Raw genomic sequence first — 22,164 nt, 5'->3', positions numbered from 1 at the left:
GAAGGATCACCTCTCAAGTAGTGCTGAACCGGTAAAATCCAACTCCAAGACTCAACTCCGGACTCAAGAGCCTACAACCACCATATAACCATTCTATAAAAACCTCCAAATACCCAAAATGCCCTTAAAGTCAAACTTGGTCAATCCAGGGCCAAAGTCAAGTCAAAAGTAAAGGTCAACAGTTCATGTTGACCCAACTCGTCGAGTACACATGCCAACTCGTCAAGTTTCCTCAGTACTCGGAGAAACAGGAAACCTTCGAGCCAACTCGCCGAGTCCTCCGAACGACTAGTCGAGTTCCTACAGCTTCCAGAAAGCGGGAAAACCCCGATCCAACTCGTCGAGTTGTCATAACAACTCATCAAGTTTAACCCGCATAACTCATTCAGCCCTTTTTCATCCCTTCTAACACCCTAGATTGTAGATCTGGTACCCAATAGCTGGAAAACCACGTAAAGTGGCTAACTTTACGTCAATGCATGACACCAAGAGGCTAAACTACTAAAAATGACTTGACAAAGGACTTAGAACATGAAGGAAACCTAGATCTATATAAAGCATGAAACTTTAAGCCCAAAGAGGCCTAAAAATGCCCATATCTTAAGTGGTAACTTCTAGAAATGATCAAACCTAAGAATGACTCCAAAATGGACCCAAAATGACAATAAACTTCCAAGGAGGAGATATAAGCAATAAATGGTCAAGGTTTCGACTTTATACCTCAAAATGGTTGCAACAACAGAGAAAATATTGGATCTACAGCCTTCCTCTCGGTCAAGCTTCTTCAAACTTCAAACTACTTCCAAAAGAACACCAAGAAACACTCCTCAAGCTCTCTCACACACACAAATGAGAGAAAATGCACGAACTAGGGTTTCCTAGACAGAGTGGGTGGATAAGGAGGCCATTAGGCCTTCAAATAGGGTACAACACCCTAAAAATTAGGGTTTCATAATCAGCCACCAACTCGTCGAGTTTTTCTTAACAACTCGTCGAGTTGGGAAGCTTCCAACACGTCGAGTTGAGGCCTTCAACTCAACGAGTTCAAAAATAAAATTACCTTTTAAGCCATAAATCCCATACCTGGGAATCAGGATGTTACAACTTTCCCCCACTTGAACTAGGTTTCGTCCTCGAAGCCTGCTGCGGTGAACAAATATGGATAATGCTCCCGCATCTCAACCTCCAGGTCCCAGGTCCGCTCAGATCCTTTTCGATGTTTCCATTATACCTTTATCAAAGGTATTTCCTTGCTCCGCAGATTCTTTACTTTCCTATCCATAATCGACATTGGCCTCTCAACATAATTCAGGCGCTCATCAACATGAATGCCATCTAATGAAACCATTGCATCCTCATCTAGCACGCACTTCCGCAACTACAAAACATGGAAAGTGCTATGAATCTATCTGAGCTCCTCCAGTAGATCCAATCTATACGCAACCTTGCCAACCTAGGAAATAATGTGGAATGGTCCAATATATTGAGGAACCAACTTTCCCATCTTCTTGAAACGGGTCACACCTTTCCAAGGTGAGACCTTCAATAACACCATATCGCAGACCTGAAACTCCAAATCGGATCGACGCCGGTCGGCATAACTCTTCTACCGACTCTGGGCGGTCTGCAATTGTTGTTGGATCTGTTGAATCATTTTTGTAGTCTGTAGAACTACTTCGGTCCGACCCATGACTCTGTGACCAACCTCGCCCCAACAGACTGGGGTATGAAATTTCCGGCCATACAACAACTCAAAAGGCGGAGCACCAACACTATAGTGAAAATTGTTGTTGTAAGAGAACTCAACAAGAGGTAGGTAAGAGTCCTAACTCCCAAAAAAATCGATAATGCATGCTCGCAACATATCCTTGAGAGTCTGGATAGTCCCCACGGTCTATCCGTCAGTCTATGGATGATAAGTTGTGCTGAAATGCAGCCTCATGCCCAATTCCTCATGGAAATCTGCCAGAAACGGGAGGTGAACCGGACATCACGGTCTGAAACAATAAAGACCGGAATCCCATGGTGAGCAACGATCTCGCGAATATACACTTCAGCCAACTTCTCGGACGATAATCTCTCCGGAATTGCCAAAAGATGGGCACTCTTGGTCAATCGATCCACGAAGACCCAAATAGCATCAAAACCCCTTGTCGTCTTCAGCAACTTGGTAATAAAATCCATCGATAACTGCTCCAATTTCCGCATGGGAATTTCCAGAGGCTGCAGCTTGCCATGCGGCCTCTGATGCTCGGCCTTCACCATCCTACAGGTCAAGAACCTCTCAACATACCAGGTAATCTCTCTCTTCATGCACGACCGCAAATAAACCAATCTCATATCCCGATACATCTTGGTGGGCCCGTATGAATAGAAAAACGATATTTATGAGCCTCCTCCAACACAATCTGTCTGACCCCACCAGACATAGGAACCCACACCCGTCCGCAACAGGTCAACAAACCACGATTGTCCGACACAGATCTGGTAATCTCACCCCTAATCTTCTCAATCTTCCAATTCTCCTCTCGAACACCCTCAGCCTGAGCCTCCCTAATCAAACCCACAAGTGGAGAATCCACAGATATCCTCATACATGTCATCGGAACAAAAGATCCAGTCGACTTGCGGCTTAGGGCATCCGCCACCACATTCTTTTTACCCTGATGGTAAAGGATCCCGCAGTCATAATCATTGACTACTTCTAGTCACCTGCGCTGCCTCATGTTCAGGTTCGGCTGATCCATAATATGTCTCAATCTCTTATGATCCGTGTAGATTGTACAACGAACCCCATAAAGGTAATGCCTCCAAATCTTGAGACCAAAAACCACCGCTCCCAACTCAAGCTCAGGTGATGTGCACAAAAGTACCCACTAAATTTATAATTTATAACCTAACTAACTAAAATACACCTAGGCAGTGTACCTAGTCGAATTATAGAATAGTTGGTTAAGTCGGGTGTCAATCACAGGGAACGGTGTTGACTAATTAATTTATCTACTACTAAATTAACTTAATTACTAGCAAAAGAAGGGTTTTTTATCTAATTTTCCAATTTTAGATGAACTTAATTCTTTAACAAAAACTCAATCAACAAACAAAACACTTCTGTTAGTCGAATCCGTTTTCACTCAATGGTTATACATTAGCTATAAGTATTACTGTTGGTTACCAATTAATGAAGTATTAGCAATTTAGTTCTAAATCTACTAATTATTAATCAATTCATGTACGTCTATGTATGGTCACACAATAGTTAACACATAATCAATTATTAAATAAGATTGGAGCCATGAAAGATTGATTAATCAAAACACAATTACAGTCATAATATGAGTTCTCTAACACAGCTTAATTCAATGATTCAATTACTTATCTAAGATTGGTTTGATCTTAGCTCTAATAAACTAGTGTTTACTATATTATTAGGTATTCAAATTCATGCAGATTTGTATTCACTAACTACACAGAACAAGAATTTAAAGCAATCAAATATTTAATTTAAGCATGCTAGGTAAAATAAATCAACACAAGCATATTACAAACAAGTAAACTCAAATCTAATGCATCAAAACCATGAGTTCCAGCTTCATCTAGCTAACAGAAGCAGCTAGATTTAGTTGGACATATTAACAGCTAAACAAACAAAAACTATAATCAAAGACATGTTTAAGTGTACAAATCTATAAAACCAAATTATGAACTTCTTCTTTCTTGGTGTTAAAACCAGCTTCCAGATCTTCTTTTCCTCTGAAATTCGTCACCAGGAACCCTTCTAAGCCATCTAAAAGTCCCCCTTTCCATAATGGAAAAGGTATTTATAATATCTTCAAATTTAATGTTCATGTCGTGAGAATTTGAGTCTCACGTCGTGAATTCGTGATAATCGTGATCGGCAAGGATTCCTTCACCCGGATGCTTATCTTCTAGAATTTCATATTCACATCGTGAATCTTACTTCCTCACGTCGTGAACTCGATTTTTACTGACTTTTCATCCTTCTTTTCTTCAAGCCCCCCAAAGTTCCAAGTATTGTCTCTTCTAGTCCCTTTCTTCGAAAATACTTCTATTTGGCTGCACATAACAATTTATCCTTATAAGTACCATAATTCTATGCAAATAACCAAAATATTTATTAAAATGTAGATCAATATTGCCTAAAAATGTGAATAATTATGGCAATATCAAAATACCCCACACTTAGGCTTTGCTTGCCCTCAAGCAAATCTTCTTATTTAAACTTAAACCTTTATCACTAGCATTACATAGAACAATCCAATTCCAGCTCAGCCATTATGCCAAGACCTCAACGCATGCATTTGTGTCTAAAATTTTTCCTAAGTAACCCCCCTCAACTCTAAATACTGACAATCCTCATAAACACTTGCCCACCTCTTTTGAACAATGCTCATTTTATGCAACCCTCCGAATCCATCCCCAGAAATCCTACTTAACCTCAAAGTATTTTTGTAAAGCTACCCAAGCATACATAAACTAGAGAACTACAACTTTTTAGAAGATACCACATCTTGGAGCTCTTGAATTCTTCTTTCTTTGATGTTTGATTTTTGACTTCTTTGAATTCACTTCTTTCAAGATTTTTGGCATCTTCAACTTCCAACTTTGAGAATTTTGATCCTTTTGATCTTCAAACTTGATACTTTTATGCTCCAAAATTCTTCAATTTCTTTACTTTTGGTAATCTCCCTCTCTTTTTTTACATGTATCTCACTTTTTTTATCACTCAAAAACCTATATGCTTAAGCAGGGACACTTAACTTCAACCTTTATTGGTTAAGACATATCTTTCCTGGATACATTTCAGGTTTAGGTTGCTAAACATATCGCATCCCTCAAACTAAGCGAGGTTGTGTTTTTGTTCCATGATTTCACTAGAATAAGGGAAGCCACAAATGCATTATAACGTGTATTGGCTCAACTAAACATTTGAGCTCTCATCAGATCATCCTATATAATACTAGCTACTACAGCTCAAATTATTACTACTAAATTCAATTATTAAAAAATTTAATTTTAAATTTTCCAAGTTTTCTAGATAATATAAATTTACCAAATTTTCTAGGAATTTACTTTTTCTATCCCCTACCCCACACTTATTACATACAATGCCCTCATTGTATGCATAAAATAAATTAAAATTAAGAAAAAGGGAGAAAAAGGAACAGACTCCCCTGGGATAGTGGCGTGATCATCTCCAAAAGTGTGGAAAAACGTGCATCTCGAATATTGGACCTCTTCAAAAAATAAGAACTTGGATTTGAACTTGTGAAACTAGCCATCAATCAAAACTTCAATCTTCAAAAACAATGGTGCAAGCCTCCAAATAGTGTAGCCAATATGGGAAAGCATACGCCACATTGTATATTAGATAAAACAGCCCATCGAATCGTCACAAAATTTTCAGAAGGAATGGTAGTACTTCCATGTAATGAAGAAGAACGGAACGGAATCAATGTGGTGGAAAATCAAAACTCATGACGTGAAGCAGTACAAGCTCACGACGTGAGGTCGCTGGATCGCGCATTCTTAAATTCCTTGTAACTTTGTTCACGACGTGAGCAATATAGGGTCATGACGTGAATTCTGGGTGAACCAGAATCGAAACTACCTTCTTCCATACATAGACTCCACTCAGCGTCTTAACGAATTAAGAACTTTCTAAATTCAGTGTATTTTGACGACTCTTCTAACTATAACCTCTCTCTCAACTCGCCCCACACTTATTTCCAATTGTGGGTTTTGACTTTCAATTTCTAGACGTGAACGACACTCGCCTAAACGAACACGACTCTTGACTCGACCTTACTCCTTCCCGAAGACTCCTTAGCAAGCTGAAAGTTAACAATCAAAGAAGAGAAAAGTAACATAATATCTTAAAGTCTTACAATCCAAACAAATTTAAAAACAAAATAAAAACAAACCAAATAAATCTAAAACAAACAAAATAAAAACTAAACGATCAATCATCTTCATCCTCCTCGTTTGCTCCACTACTGCCCGTACCATCTCCTCCTTGTCCACGATACTCTGTCCACCTCAGGCAAATTGGGTAATGATACCCTAGGTGAGGCAGCTGCTCCACCCCAAGGTGTCGAACCATATTCTCCATGGTACTCCTAATCCAGTTGATGCTCAATGATAACTGGTCAAAATACCCATCCATATCATTCCCAATGTGTGATCCTACCATGGGTGTGTGTGGATGCATTGGTTGCCCTCTCTCTCCTCTTCCTCTCACGTTTCTTCTCCTAGGTCGTGGTTGTGGTTGTTGTTCTGGTTGTGTATCCGGCTGCTCATCACCCTCATTACCCTGATCATCTGAAGGTACTATTCCCCAATACGACCCAAAGTTTCTGACAACCTGCATGGTCTCCAAATACCCCATGCCAAAGTCATGCTCATCCACACAAGTCATAGAACGAGTAATATCAGGGACAAGCAAATGATATGAGCGGGCCAAACACGTAATGAATTTCCCTCCACAAATAGGGCTCCCCGGGCGAGAACTAGCTGCAGGCCCGGTCAGAAAACGTGCCAAAAAATAAGGATTGTTGCAACACACTCCGGGCTGCAAGATACACCATAAGAAGAATAGATTTTGCTTTGTTACTTTATCTCCATTCTTCCTATGATTGAAGAAGAATGTGATGAAACGGTGGATTAAGCGGTGGATAGGGGACCGAATACTACTCTCGGGAGACACTCCGGAATTAAAAATCTCGGATGCAATACCATGCCAGAAAGCATATCCAGTGACACCCTCCGTGTACCCTCTAGCCGCCTCGCTCAAGAACATACCAAATTCGGGAGTCATTTCCTCTTGTCGGTCATATATTCCAACCCTCCAAGCAAGTTCAACGAGGCTGCACTCCCGATACTCACCCCCTAACCAGAATACCAAAGCTTGTGGCCAATGTGGGTCTAAGACAGTCTCCTGGAATGTCACTATTGAGAAAAACTCAACACAAAATTCCTTATACACCCGCTCTTGGATCCGAAATAGGTTGAGCCATCCCGAGCAAGTGAATGAATACCCATCTCTAATAAATATTTTTGTCAAAAACGGGCACAGCCTTTCCACGAGCCCCACTTCCCTCAACCGCGTCCAATTGATTGTAGGAGCAACTGCAATCTCTCAGTTGTAGAGCCACCCTAATTTGTTGTACCATCGGGTCAAAATATCTCGGGACATCGTTGTGGGAAAATTGTAAAACGGGTGTAAACCCGCAACTCCAAGAGGTTCCTCCCTTCTAGGACCCATTTCTACAAAAGTAAACAGCAAACACAGCCAAAAGAAACAAACCACTAGTTTAGAAATAAAAGAAACAAAAAATTGTTCAGCCCAGAATTCACGTCGTGAATTCCCAAGAATTCACGTCGTGAGTTCGTCATTGATGTCAAATTTTGTTCTGTTCTTGTACAAATCGGGCAATACAATGTTGGGGGTTTACTCCTATGTTATTTTCGACCATAAATCATCTACATTCCAAGGCTAATTCACGAATTCTATGGCATATTTTATACCTTTCAACTAACTAACAAACCCTAAACCTAAGTTCAACTATTAGAGAAGAATGAAACTTAGTACTTAAGAACCATTACGTTAGATTGAAGTATTACGTAAGCAAAAAGGAAAATAGAGTGGTTGTCGGCCAATATCAAACGGAGGGGACCAACTGCCACTTTTCACTTCGTGAGGAATAAACAAAGTGGTAGGTCAAACTGATTCCTTATCCTTTAGTCTGTAGTCCCAAATAATTTACAACTCACGTCATGAATCCATAATGGTTCACATCGTGAGTTTTGTCTGGACTCTAAAATTGGGCCATTTAAGTAGGAAGTGGGCTAACGCATATATTGGGTCATTACTGAAAATGGGCAGGCTTAAAAAAAATGGTTAACATATAAAATAATTATGCCCGTTTTCTATCCGAATTCACGTCGTGAACCCATAATGGTTCTCGTCGTGAGTCCTGTCTGATCATGAAATTTATTAATTTCTCCAAATTTAATTTTGTAAGATATTCAATAAGTGTTACCACTTGATTTTAATGACTCCTTATGCAGATAATAATTCGGATGACATGATCGACTTCCTAAAAAAATGTGAAAAACTAAAAAGAAAGAAAACGCAAACCAAACTCGGGTTGCCTCCCGAGAAGCGCTTCTTTTTTAGGAGTCTTGAGTTGGACTCTGTGCCTCCTACATTGAATCATCTGAAGATTCCACCACTAGGATCTTTTGCTCCTTGAAATGCCTCTTGTAAGCTTGCACTCGACGAATATACGCCCTTTTAGAATTTTCCTTTTTAGCTTTAACTTCGTTTCCATCGAGCTTGCGTTTGATCCCTTGAATCTTCAATTCTTCATCATCTTTAAGCTCCATAGTATTCTTCTCTTCTTTCACTACTGGACTTGTTACTTTTGAAGTAACCTCATCTTCATCACTCGACATCTCATCATCTTCCTTGCTTACCCAAGAAGTTGGATTCGTGTAGGCAATGACTTCAACTAAAAATGGAACAGACGCTCTCGGTTTTGTTCTTTTAACTTGTTGAATTGTTTTGATTTCTTCTTCCATGAGCTTCTCTAATTCTTCAAGTTCATTGTCTTCATCAATGTTGAAAACGTCTTCTTGAGCATGATCCCCTTGGAAACCATCTTATATTCCAAAAATTTCCTTCTCATCCCCAACTCTCAAGGTGAGCTTGGACTCGCGTATATCAACCAGAGCTCCAACAGTGTTAAGTAATGGGCGACCAAGAATAATCGGTACATTGGGGTCTTCTTTCATATCCAAAACCATAAAGTCTATTGGAAAAACGAATTTCCCAATTTTCACGAGAATATCTTCCACAATGCCCCGGGGCTGTGTCACTGAACGGTTCGCCATGTGAATAGTCATCTTTGTACCCTTCATTTTCTGAATATTTAACTTTTGATAAAACGAAAAAGGCATCAAATTTATGCTAGCCCCAGAATCGGCTAAACCATAAACCTTCATATTATTCCCAAACTCACATGGGAGAGTGAGTCGTCCAGGATCCCCCATCTTCTTAGGTATTTCTCCCAACACCGCTTTTGAGCTTTGCTCACATAGAATCACCTTAGAATTCTCCTTTAATTGCTGACGAGTGTCTACCAAGTCTTGTAGGAACTTAGCATATCATGGAACTTTTGCAGGTGAATCAATAAAAGGAGTATTGATAGGAATACCCTTCAATTTCTTGATAAACTCTAGATGTTCTCTCTCCAGTGGAATGAGATTAGCTCTAGACGGGAATGGCAAAGGCGGTTTATAAGCTGGAAAAGATACGAAATTCTTCTGTTCAGACCGAGCCCACGACATGAGCATAGCGGGCTTACGACGTGAACTGGGTATTCCAGCAAATTCTTCAATTTCGAGCTTCGGCTTCTTTGGCTTTGGATCGGGCTGCTGTGGCTCCACTTCTAAGGTTTCTAGGAACTCAGAAATCGCCTCTTCTTCAATATCTATGGCCATTACGTGAGATTGGGTCTTCTTTTCAAGATCTTTCGGGAACATCTTCTCATTAACCAAAGTGGTAAGTTGACAAAGTTATGCTTCAAGGTTATTGATGGAGGCTTGTTGATTCTTTATTAATGCTTGCTGATCTATCATCATTGCGTGATGATTCTTCATCATAGTTCTTTGTTCTTCCATTGCAGTGTCAGTAGCATCATGCCTTTTTTCTGAAGCTTCCATGAATTTCATCAACATGGTCTCTAATTTTGATTTCTTCTCAACTAGTGGTTGCTCTTTTTGGTAGAAGCATCTGCCAGTTTGTCTATATTTTTCTTCCTTTTTCTTCTTGTATTCATCATAAGGCAGCCACTCTTTCTTTGGTTTCCTCTAGTCTTCATCATACTTGTCCCCACTCGAATAGCAAACTTGAGCTTTCTTGTTTCCATATTCATCCAAGTTGCAATATTTTGTCAAATACGGGCCACTACATCTCTCGCAACCAACTCGAATTGCATGAATTGATTGGTCCATTTGTGTCAATCTCCTATCCATAGTGTTAAGCATTGCCATCACAGCAGCCATCTCTTCAGTTTGTGCACCCCCAACTCCTTTCATGCCTTCATTCCTTGGACTGTGGTATTCATGAGAGTGTTTTGCAAATTCTTCAACTAATTCCTTGACTTCGCCCAGGTTTTTCTTTGTAAGTGGTCCTTGAGTATCAAGGAGTTGTCTTGTCATCACATTAACCCCGTCATAGAATATGGACACTTCTTGTTAAATGTTAAGGTCATGTTGAGGACAATTCCTTAACAACCCTTTGTAACGCTCCCATGCTTCAGAAAGTGACTCCCCCGGGTTTTGCTCAAAATTGACTATTGCCTTCTTGAGTTTAGCAATCTTGGATGGTGGACAGAATTGGTCTAGAAACTGCTCATGCATTTGATCCCAAGTAGTTATTGTACCAGGTGGAAGTGCTTTTAACCAATCATTTGCAGCTGCTTTAAAGGTAACGGGAAGCATCCTTAGCAAGACGGTGTCTCTGTTAACATTTGGGACATTGAAGTAATCAGCAATGTCGTTCACTTCATCCAAGTGCTTCAACACATCCTTATGATCTTTTCCATAGAATGGGATATCCTTTAGTGCGGAAAGGATATGTCCCTTTAGCTCGAATGTGGCAGTGGCAGTGGCAGGAATGGCAGGTTGTACTAAGCCTGGACCAACATCATCTCGGATTCTTTTTCTATAAGCTCCCATATACATTTCTTCAATATTTTCCATCTCGTTCCTTGGCTCGTTTTCGGGTTCACTTTTATTTTCTTCAAATTCAGGCTCAGTATCATATTCAGACTCGGTTTGGACGGGTATTTGATCTAAGTGTTCAAGCTTGCTCTTGTTCTTTGAAGATGAACTTGACTCCCCCGTTTTCTTCCCCGACTTCTTTGAGAACACATATTTGAATTCTTGTAAAGGTGTCTTCTTTGGTGTTTGATCTTCCTTCATGCTCTTGTCCTTCTTTTTGTGAACTGCAGACTCGGGATCTTCAAGTGGTGGCACCAAAGGTGTGTTAGAGCCTCTGAACTCCTGAAATAAGACAAAAATAAAACATAAATCTGAACTAAGCAAAACGAACCGAAATAAACAAAACTAAGGACTTCAGACCTCACGTCGTGAATCTTAAAGGTTCACGCCGTGAATCCTGTAATGCAAAAAAAATAAAACAAAAAAGTAACTTCTTGCAGGTTTTACCCTACAAAAAGGATCAATTAATTTAAAGCAAACAAACTAGTAATTAATTAAGCCATTCCCCGACAATGGCGCCAAAAACTTGATGTGCACAAAGGTACCCACTAAATTTATAATTTATAACCTAACTAACTTAACTAACTAAAATGTACCTAGGCAGTGTACCTAGTCAAATTATAGAATAGTTGGTTAAGTCGGGTGTCGATCACAGGGAACGGTGTTGACTAATTAATTTATCTACTACTAAATTAACCTAATTACTAGCAAAGGAAGGGTTTTTTATCTAATTTTTCAAGTTTAGATGAACTTAATTCTTTAACAAAAACTCAATCAATAAACAAAACACTTCTGTTAGTCGAATCCGTTTTCACTCAATGGTTATACATTAGCTATAACTATTACTATTGGTTACCAATTAATGAAGTATTAGCAATTTAGTTCTAAATCTACTAATTATTAATCAATTCATGTACGTCTATGTATGGTCACACAATAGTTAACACATAATCAATTATTAAATAAGATTGGAGCCATGAAAGATTGATTAATCAAAACACAATTACAGTCATAATATGAGTTCTCTAACACAGCTTAATTCAATGATTCAATTACTTATCTAAGATTGGTTTGATCTTAGCTCTAATAAACTAGTGTTCACTATATTATTAGGTATTCAAATTCATGCAGATTTGTATTCACTAACTACACAGAACAAGAATTTAAAGCAATCAAATATTTAATTTAAGCATGCTAGGTAAAATAAATCAACACAAGCATATTACCAACAAGTAAAGTCAAATCTAATGCATCAAACCCATGAGTTCCAACTTCATCTAGCTAACAGAAGCAGATGGATTTAGTTGGATATACTAACAGCTAAACAAACAAAAACTATAATCAAAGACATGTTTAAGTGTACCAATCTATAAAACCAAATTATGAACTTCTTCTTTCTTGGTGTTAAAACCAGCTTCCAGGTCTTCTTTTCCTCTGAAATTCGTCACCAGGAACCCTTCTAAGCCAGCCAAAAGTCCCCCTTTCCGTAATGGCAAAGGTATATATAATATCTTCAAATTTACCGTTCACGTCGTGAGAATCTGAGTCTCACGTCGTGGATTCATGATAATCGTGATCTGCAAGGATTCCTTCACCCGTATGCTTATCTTCTAGAATTTCATATTCATGTCGTGAACTCGATTTTTACTGACTTTTCATCCTTCTTTTCCTCAAGCCCCCCAAAGTTCCAAGTATTGTCACTTCTGGTCCCTTTCTTCAAAAATACTTCTATTTGGCTGCATATAACAATTTATCCTTATAAGTACCATAATTCTATGCAAATAACCAAAATATTTATGAAAATGTAGATCAATATTGCCTAAAAATGTGTATAAATATGGAAATATCATCATGTGTGGGATATGTCGTCTCATGTGGCTTCAGTTGTCATGATGCATAAGCTATCACTTGTCCTCCTTGCATGAGGATTGCTCCCAAGTCGGTGATGGACGCATCACATAAAACCACAAAATCCTCAACTCCCTCCATAAGGGTCAAGATTGGGGACTTGTAAACTCTTTGCCGAAGGGTCTCAAATGTTGACTATTGCTTAGGGCCCCACCGGAAATCCACCCTTTCCTTGTCAGACAAGTGAGGGGTATTGCAATCTTAGAGAAATCCTGAATAAATCTCCGATAGTACCCTGCCAGACCCAGAAAAGTCCTGATATCGGAGAGAGATTTCGGAACCTTCCACTGCGTCATCGCCTTGATTTTGGCAGGATCGAACAAAATCCCATCTTGGTTAACGAGTTGTCCAAGGAACTGAACCTCTCGCAACCAAAAATCACACTTTGAGAACTTAGCATAACGTCGATCTCGCCTCAAAACCCCCAGAAACTCGTGAAGATGCTCCTTATGCTACTCCCTGGTCTTGGAATACACCAAGATAGCATCAATGAACACGATAATTGAGCGATCGAGCATCAACCTGTATACCCGATTCATCAAATCCATGAATATCGCAGGCGCATTGGTGAGCCCGAATGGCATCACCACGAACTCGTAATGTCCATAACAAGTCCGGAACGCGGTCTTCTCCACGTCCTCCTCCATCACCCTCACCTGATGGTACCCAGACCTCAGGTTAATCTTGGAGAACCAAGATGCTCCCTGCAACTGATCAAAAAGATCATCAATCTGAGGAAAGGGATAACGGTTCTTCACCATTAACTTGTTCAGCTCCCTATAAACTATGCACATCTGGTGCGAACCATCCTTATTATTAACAAAAAGAATCGGCGCTCCCCATGGAGAACCACTCGGACGGATTAATTGCTTGCCTAGCAGCTCCTACAGCTGAGATGACAGCTCCTGCATCTCAGGCGATGCCAATCGGTACGGCGCCTAGGAAATAGGGGTTGCACCTGGCACAAGGTCAATCCGAAACTCGACCTACCTCTCAGGAGGCACTCCGGGTAAATCCTCCGGGAATACATCAACAAACTCTCTAACAACTGGAACATCTAAAACTGAAACCTGATCCCTGACCTGCGTATCCACTACATACGCCAAATAACCTGCACACCCGTGCTGAATATACTGTCGAGCCCTGGTTGCCGAACAAAACCCAGAACCCAGCCTAGTGCCCTCTCCATAAATAACCAGTTATCCCCCACTTGGGGTTCGAACTACCACACGATGGCCCTCGCAGTCGATGATATCACCGAATTGACCCACACAATCCATACCCACTATAACATAGACATATCCCATAGGAATCAGAATCAAATCGATCGGATAGGGCACCCCGAAGATCTCTAGAATGCAATCCTGATAAACCGAAGAAGTAGAAACCCCATGTTCGTTGGCGATAGAAACTTGCAACAGACACTCCAACTCCCCCATAGGCAAAGCAAACTCCTTACTGAAAGACCGAGAAATTAAAGACCGACTCACACTCGAGTCAAACAACACTAAAGCAGGCACGGAGTTCACTAAGAATGTACCTAGTAGAGGTACAAACATACAAGTATAAAACAATCGTAATCAAAAGATAAGAGATAGAAACATACCACTCACAACGTCTGGTGCTGTCCTAGCCTCCTTGGTAGTAAGTTGGAAGGTGCAACCCCAAGCCCTGGGGGGGGATCTACCCGGCCCTGACTCCCGTTAGTGATCCTTAATGTAGTTGGCACGGGGACCTACGCCAGCTTGGTGGCGAGTAACGAACAGTTGACCTTGACATGGCCAACTTGATCACAATGATAGCAAATCCTCATACTTGGAACTGGGGAAGATTGGTGGCAGTCCCTCACATAATGCCCCTCCTTACCACATTTGTGGCACCCACAACTAGCTTGACATGCTCCCACATGAACCTTCCCGCACTTCCCATAAATGCGGCCATGCTAACCTCCAGACCTAGAATATGCGGCCTTGAACCACTTCGGCTCCAGCAGCGACTACGCTGAGGCCTACCTCTGCTCCCTCAACTGAAACTCAATTTCCAGCTCGTGCCACCTGGCGGCCTCCTGCAACTCCAGCAAAGTATCACACCGGTGAGTAGAAACAAACTGTTTGATGTCCGTCTTAAGCATGCTCAGATAACGAGTCATCTGAGCCTGATCTGAAGCAAACTCAGGGCAAAACATCGCCCTCTCATTAAACATCTAGGTGATCTCCGTCACCGTCTCCAATCCCTGCCTCAGGTCTAAAAACTCCTAAGCCAACCTCTCCCACTCGACCCGAGGAATATAGCTAGTGCGGAACATCTCCCTAAACTGACCTCATGATATCGCAGCCCTCTACTCATCAGAATACGATCCCGTAACAAGTCTCCACCATTCCTTCGCTCCGGACCTAAGGAGGTTCAGAGCACACCTAACCTTCTGGTCAACATGACGTGAACACGTAAAGAAACACCACTCAACATCAGATAGCCACCTCTTGGCACAATCGGGTCCTGAACTCCATCGAAAGTCAGGGGCTTCGTATTCTCGAAGTCCTGATACTGAAAAGCCTGACCTGTCCCAGCACCTACAGCCGCCACGGCTATGGAGGCTGCAGCAGCAGCCGTCTCAACAATGGCTGGGTAGCGATCATCAAAGAACTCCATCATCATGGTCTTGATAGACCCGAACATATCCGGATTCTTAACCGAAAAAATAGCAACCACCTCCTCATGGATGATCTCCCTGAAACGGTCCTCTGTCAATGTTGGCCCATCCTTACTGCCAGCCCTCGGTCCCGACTTGGATCCAGTCTCAAATTGCCTTGTAACCACCATACTGAAAATACACCAACAAGATATCAGATAACACACATACATAACGGGGGACCAATTCCCAACGAATCCCTAGCGGTTGTGACTTCCTTGCTACGCATACGGGTCTTGTGCTTTCAGTAGTACGGGCCCATACTACCTTCCACACCTACCCGTGTTTTTCTCGAGGATCATCACAACACCCTAACATTACTCATAATCATAAACGAACACGCAGTCCTCACTCCTAGAGGAAACTGAACATCTCACGACTGGTCGGCTGACCTCACACAACTCAACCATGAAACTTCCACCAACCCTGCGGCACTCGTGTATGCTAGACATACATAACATTGGACCCTATATACATTTGAATATTTGATCCTACCCTAAGACTTTCATCAAACAAGAGCAGGAAATAAGGCCAAACCAAACATTCTTAGGCTATCAGATCTTAGTTATATATAACTGTGATGCATACACTAAGAAACTATAGTAATGATGTCAATTTCATAAAGAAAAATTACTAGGCTATCAGGCATCATATAATCAGGAAATTCTATCATGCAATCCATGAAGATCCTTAGCCTATCACTAGCATGTTGTTATAATATATCATAGTATCAAGTAATAACATGGTATTTTGGGGTCTACTTATTGGCTTCGGCTGATCATACACATCGCAATTTTCCTTTAGTATTTTTGAAAACCATTTGAAAACTATTTTGAAACTCTTTTCCTTAGTTTGAGATTGGATTCACACGATTGTTCCACCAGTTCACTCGAACCAAGGCTCTGATACCAATTTGTAACACTCATAAAATTTCGTGAAAATTTTAAACTTTTAAAACATTCCAAAATCATCAAAATTTACAAACTGTTTTCAAAATAAGATTCATATCATAGAAATCCCAAAATTGTGAAAAAAAACATGAGGAGGTACACGATCACACCTTTGCCTTCCCGCGATCCTCGGAGGTACCTGAAACATAATCCAACAACTGTAAGCCCAAAGCTTAGTGAGTTTCCCCAAAATACCACTACACATATAACAAAAGCAGCCTGCATAAATGAGCCTTCAGCCTGACTGGTCTGCCTCGTAGGGCCTACAGCCAATCTAGATGCTCCCGAGCCTTCAACATGACTCGACCGCCTCGCAGGGCCTACAGCCTATCCGGACTGCTCGTCGGGCCTTCAACCTGACTAGACCGCCTCGCAGGGCCTTCAGTCTATTTGGACCGCCCTGGGTCTGTTGGCCTTCAGCACAAAGCAAGATCGCCTCAACCCGACCACACAACACACATGTCAACATATACAAACTTATAAACACATAATCAATTAACAGGCAGGTGCAGATCATATAGATCAATAAGTACAGCATCATCCTATCTACCAGGATATTGATCTAACAGATTATTATCGCAACAAGAATACGCGAAACCATGATAACAATCTAACAGGTCCAGCATTGGTGCCTTCGACCCATAAGTACAGTGAGGAAGGCTCACCTCTCAAGTAGTGTTGAACCGGTAAAATCTAACTCTAAGACTCAGCTCTGGACTCAAGAGCCTACAACCACCATATAACCATTCTATAAAAACCACCAAATATCCAAAATGCCCTCAAAGTCAAACTTGGTCAATCCATGGCTAAAGTTAATTCAACAGTCCATGTTGACCCAACTCTTCAAGTGCACATTCCAACTCGTCGAGTTTCCACAGTACTCAGAGAAACGGGAAAAGTCTGAGCCTACTCGTCGAGTCCTCCGAACGACTCGTCGAGTTTCTATAGGTTTCCAAAAAGCGGGAAAACCCCGATCCAACTCACCGAGTTGTCAGAACAACTCGTGGAGTTTAACCATCTTAACTCATTCAGCCCTTTTTCATCCCTTCTAACGCCCTAGAATGTAGATCTAGTACCCAATAGTTGGAAAACCACATAAAGTTGCTAACTTTACGTCCATGCATGACACCAAGAGGCTAAACTACTCAAAAATGACTTGAAAATGACTTAGAACATGAAGGAAGCCTAGATCTATATAAAGCTTGATAGTTTAAGCCCAAAGAGGCCTCAAAATGTAGAGATCTGAAGTGGCAACTTCCAAAAATGATCAAACCCAAGAATGACTCCAAAATGGACCCAAAATGACAATAAACTTCCAAGGAAGAGATATAAGCAATAAATGGTCAAGGTTTACACTTTATACCTCAAAATGGTTGCAACAACAGAGAATATCCCGGATCTACAGCCTTCCACTCAATCAAGCTTCTTCAAACTTCAAACTACTTCCAAAAGAACACCAAGAAATACTCCTCAAGCTCACACACATAAAAATGAGAGAAAATGCACGAACTAGGGCTTCCTGGACAGAGGGGGCGGATGAGGAGGCCATGCAAAGGCCATAAGGCCTTTAAATAGGGTGCAACACCCTAAAAATTAGGTTTTCATAATCAGTCACCAACTCGTCAAGTTTTTCTTAACAACTCGTTGAGTTGGGAAGCTTCCAACACGTCGAGTTGAGGCATTCAACTCGATGAGTTCAAAAAGGAAATTACCTTTTAAGCCATAAATCTCATACCTGAGAATTGGGATGTTACACGTGGTGTCACCATTTTCTCTTAGAGCAAGAACATGAAAGAAAAGAGTGTAAGAAAAGAGAAAAAGGAAGCAGTTGAAGAATGGAAAGAGTAAAAAGGAAATTGCTCCTAATAAGGGAGTTTTAAATGAAGAGTGGGAATATCGAACCATCACCATGTTGAAACCACCTCCGTTAACGGCTCCATCACATCAGTGAATGACCAGTCCATCTTCCCCGCACACGTATCCTGATCAAGGCTAGAACAACTTAGCTACGTTATGCCAAACTGTAACAACCATAAATTTTACGCCAAATTTAAACTTTTTCAATCATAAATAAAAACCACATAGCATTGTTTACAAAATGTTTTCAAATCATTTTCCATCAGAGTGTCCCAAAAATCATAACATAGGGATGAGGAGCGATACGGTCACGCCTTCGCCTTTCCACGATCTCCTGAAGTACCTGAAACAATAAACTGAAAACTGTAAGCCCGAGGGCTTAGTGAGCTACCCCCAAAATACAAATACCACACTGACAATACCACAACAGTAATAATCAATTCAATCAACATGCATATTGGGCCATCGGCCTGACTGGACCGCCCTACCGGGCCTACAGTCTGTCTGAATCCATCCTGAGCCTTCGGTATGACTGGTCTGCCACGTGGGCCTACAGTCTCCTCGGACCGCTCATAGGGTATATTGGCCTTCAGCACAAAGCAGGACCGCCTCAACCCAGCAACAAGCAAATAACCATGTGCGCATACTATCATATACAGGCATATATAAACATCAAACATATCTGTCACATTGATCATCAATCATAGAATTCTTCTGTAACTAGAGTACCGACCTAGCAGGTCACTAACACACCAATCCCTATGGGATTTAGGGTTTCCACTGCCAGCTCCTACTCGTCGAGTCCCAACATGGACTCATCGAGTAGGTCACTTAAAACGTGATCCCACCCCGCTGCTACTCGACGAGTAGGTCAACCAACTCGTCAAGTAGAGCTGAACCTAATAAATCTTATTTAAGCAATACCTGAGAATCGGGGAGTTACACAAACGTTGACGTCTACTATCCTAGGATACTTTTTAACGTATCCCTCAAGGAATACGTTAAAGATAACAGAATCGGTATCTTTAGGATGACCTAGTTAGCGGTCCTAGCACCAGAGTCGAGCCCTCGCCCTCATGTTAGGACCCTAGTGTTTGGTGCCCTCAATCCTAGGTCTAATCCCTGATGATAATCTCCGGTTCATAATAAGCCAAAACACAACTAGTCGTTTCCCAGAGCGAAAAGTGTAGCGCTCAGAGCGATAATATCAAATGACCACTAGTGGTGCATGTCACACCCCCAAACCAGAATGGCGGAAACATTCGAGGGTGGATGACTTCACGTAGTATCACAACCATTGAATATTGTAAAGAAAGTAACACAACCATCACATATATAATGAAAATGTATGTTGTTGCGTTATACATAATAGCAAAAGAATATTACAATGAGATGATAAATGTTCCATAATAAAACATCCTTAGTGTTCCTTTCTCCAAAAGCTGGTGGTTACCTGTATTACTGATTCCCTGAGAAATACAAGTGGTTTCGAAAAAGTGTCAACAATTAAGTTGGTGAGTTCATAAGTGTTTTGCATTGAAAAGTATGTCCTTTTTGATAGTAAACCAATGAACGAGGTTTTCAGAAAATCCAATATTTTCTATAAATGATTTGAAAAGTTTCTCGTGTTGGAGTGCGTTTGTGTTTTCCATATTTGAATAATAGTGATAAAATTTGTATTAACAATAAAATGGAAAACTGAAATGCATATATGAATCTCGTAAATCAAACTTGTTTTTATACTTTTATGTGAGTTTTATAACCATGCTATTGACACTGATGGCCTGTAACAACGTTCTTCAGGCGTTGGAACTGTTATGACATTTGTCACCCCAGGCCTGCCGGCCTAGCTGTAGCTAACAGCTTAGGTGTGGGATTGTCAATCCCGTATAGATCTATACACAAGTATCACGCTCCCCCTACAAGGGATTATGGTATATAATACAGGACTTAATAATGCATACTTGAACGTACGTGAAGCTGTCTCACATTACTAGGTATAACCAGATTTACGATGATAAAAGACTGTACTTCCTTTGAAAGCATTTCATTTGTCGAGATGTATATGTAAAATGTATGAATCACTTGAATACTATGCTCATTATAGTTTGTCAAAAGTATGTTCCCATTTGGTAATAACAACTTGGTGATATAATATCCCTTTAAAACATAAAGTTATTTTTGTATCAACACTCTATAAGAACGATATTATAAAAATAATACTTTGATTTGTAATGTACTTGTATTTCCCCCCCCCCCTAAAACGTGAAAAGAATTGAAAAGTAAGGGTATGAACTCACTCGTTTCGAAGAGAGAGGCTAGGGTTGAGCAGAACTTCGTCTGCGGATGGTCGCGTCGTCGGGCTCTTCGGGGATCTCTGCAGCGTAAATCTTTCGTCGGGGCTTGAGTGCGGAAACCGGGGTGAGGGAATGGTCTCTGGTGCTTGGAAGGGTGTGAGAGTGACTGAAGAATTGAGAAAGGGGTGCCAAGACTCGAGCTCATGCCTTCTATTTATAGGGCTGGAAACCCTCATACGCGGCGCGTACTTCCGGAGTACGCTGGACGTACTTGGTACGCGGGGCGTTCTTGGTTACGCGGGGCGTAGAATGGCGTCATGGCTTACGACTCGGGTCTAGCTAAACGTAGCTTGGGCGGGCCGATGGGACTCGACTCTGGGTCTAGTACGCGGGGCGTAATCCCTGCTTCCGACTTCTAAATTCCGTAACTTTCGCGTACGATTTCCTTTTTTCGCGTTCTTTATATCCACGCGTAGGTGAGATTATGCTCTACAACTTTCATTTAGACTCCGTCGGCTAGTTTTGACTTTATTTTTAATGATATAATTTTAATAGGCCGGGCCTCCTAAAGTTCGTTAAAAATTCATAGGTTCTTTATTCGACGTCGGTTTTCATCTGTCTTTTTATCGTTTTATTACTACTGAGGAGATCTTCAACTTCCGTTTAGGTGGCGATAGCTAAATAACACTCGATCTTCAATCCGGGTTTTTAGCCCTCTACTACTGTTACGAAACTTTGAAAATCCGTAACTTCTTCATACGAGGTCCAATTTGGGCGATCTTTTTATGCACGCTCACCTTTCAACGAGATCTACGACCTTTGTTTAGATACTTAAGGCTAAAATGCATTTTATTGGGATTTTACTTTTTACGTCAAGTAATGTTTTAACGTCGTGTCGTAAATATACGAGTGGTTATAATTTCTTCAATATAACCCGGTTTTGAGCGTTCTTTATGTTTTTGGAAACCTTGGCATGATATTTAATATTTGATGCATCCCAACTTAGATACTTGAACACTTTATTTTCGAGGTTAATTTCGTTGTATTTAGCTTTCGAGTGTTTACAATGCTTTTGGAAAATGTAGGGTTGTCACATCATCCCCCTGTTAAGGGAATTTCGTCCCGAAATTTAATCTAAGATAGTGTTTACAGTTTTAGGAAAAGATGCGGGTACTTTTGTTTCATCTGATCTTCGCGTTCCCAGGTGTATTCAGGTCCTCGCTTGGCGTTCCAGCGGACCTTTACAATGGGTATGCGCCTTTGTTTAGTCCTTTTGATTTCCCGATCCATGATCTCTACTGGTTCCTCCACAAATTGAAGGTTTTCATTTATTGCAATTTCGTCTAGAGGGACGACAAGGGTCTCGTCGGATAAGCACTTCTTCAGATTCGATATGTGAAAGGTAGGGTGTACGTTGTGGAGCTCCTGAGGTAGTCTAAGTTTGTAGGCCACTGGACCGATCCTGGCAAGGATCTCGAATGGTCCGATGTATCTAGGGTTCAGTTTTCCACGTTTTCCGAAGCGTATTAAACCTTTCCAAGGCGAGACTTTGAGTAGGACACGGTCTCCAACTTGGAATTCCAAGGGTTTGCGTCTCTTATCTGCGTAACTCTTTTGTCTATCTCTTGATGCTTTTAGACGTTCTCGGATTTGA

General features: G+C 41.0%; 1 non-coding gene across 1 annotated transcript; it reads left to right on the top strand.

The window, feature by feature from the left end:
• Positions 1 to 10,291: 10,291 nt before the first annotated feature.
• On the top strand, positions 10,292 to 10,398 carry LOC111884551 (small nucleolar RNA R71). The gene has a single exon (XR_002847812.1). It is a non-coding gene; the product is annotated as a small nucleolar RNA R71 (small nucleolar RNA).
• The last annotated feature ends 11,766 nt before the right edge of the window (positions 10,399 to 22,164 follow it).

Source organism: Lactuca sativa, chromosome 9 (genome assembly GCF_002870075.4).
Source record: "Lactuca sativa cultivar Salinas chromosome 9, Lsat_Salinas_v11, whole genome shotgun sequence".
Classification (NCBI taxonomy): Eukaryota; Viridiplantae; Streptophyta; class Magnoliopsida; order Asterales; family Asteraceae; genus Lactuca; species Lactuca sativa.
Note: the sequence above shows the minus strand (reverse complement) of the source record. Positions and strands in the feature narration are given on the sequence as shown.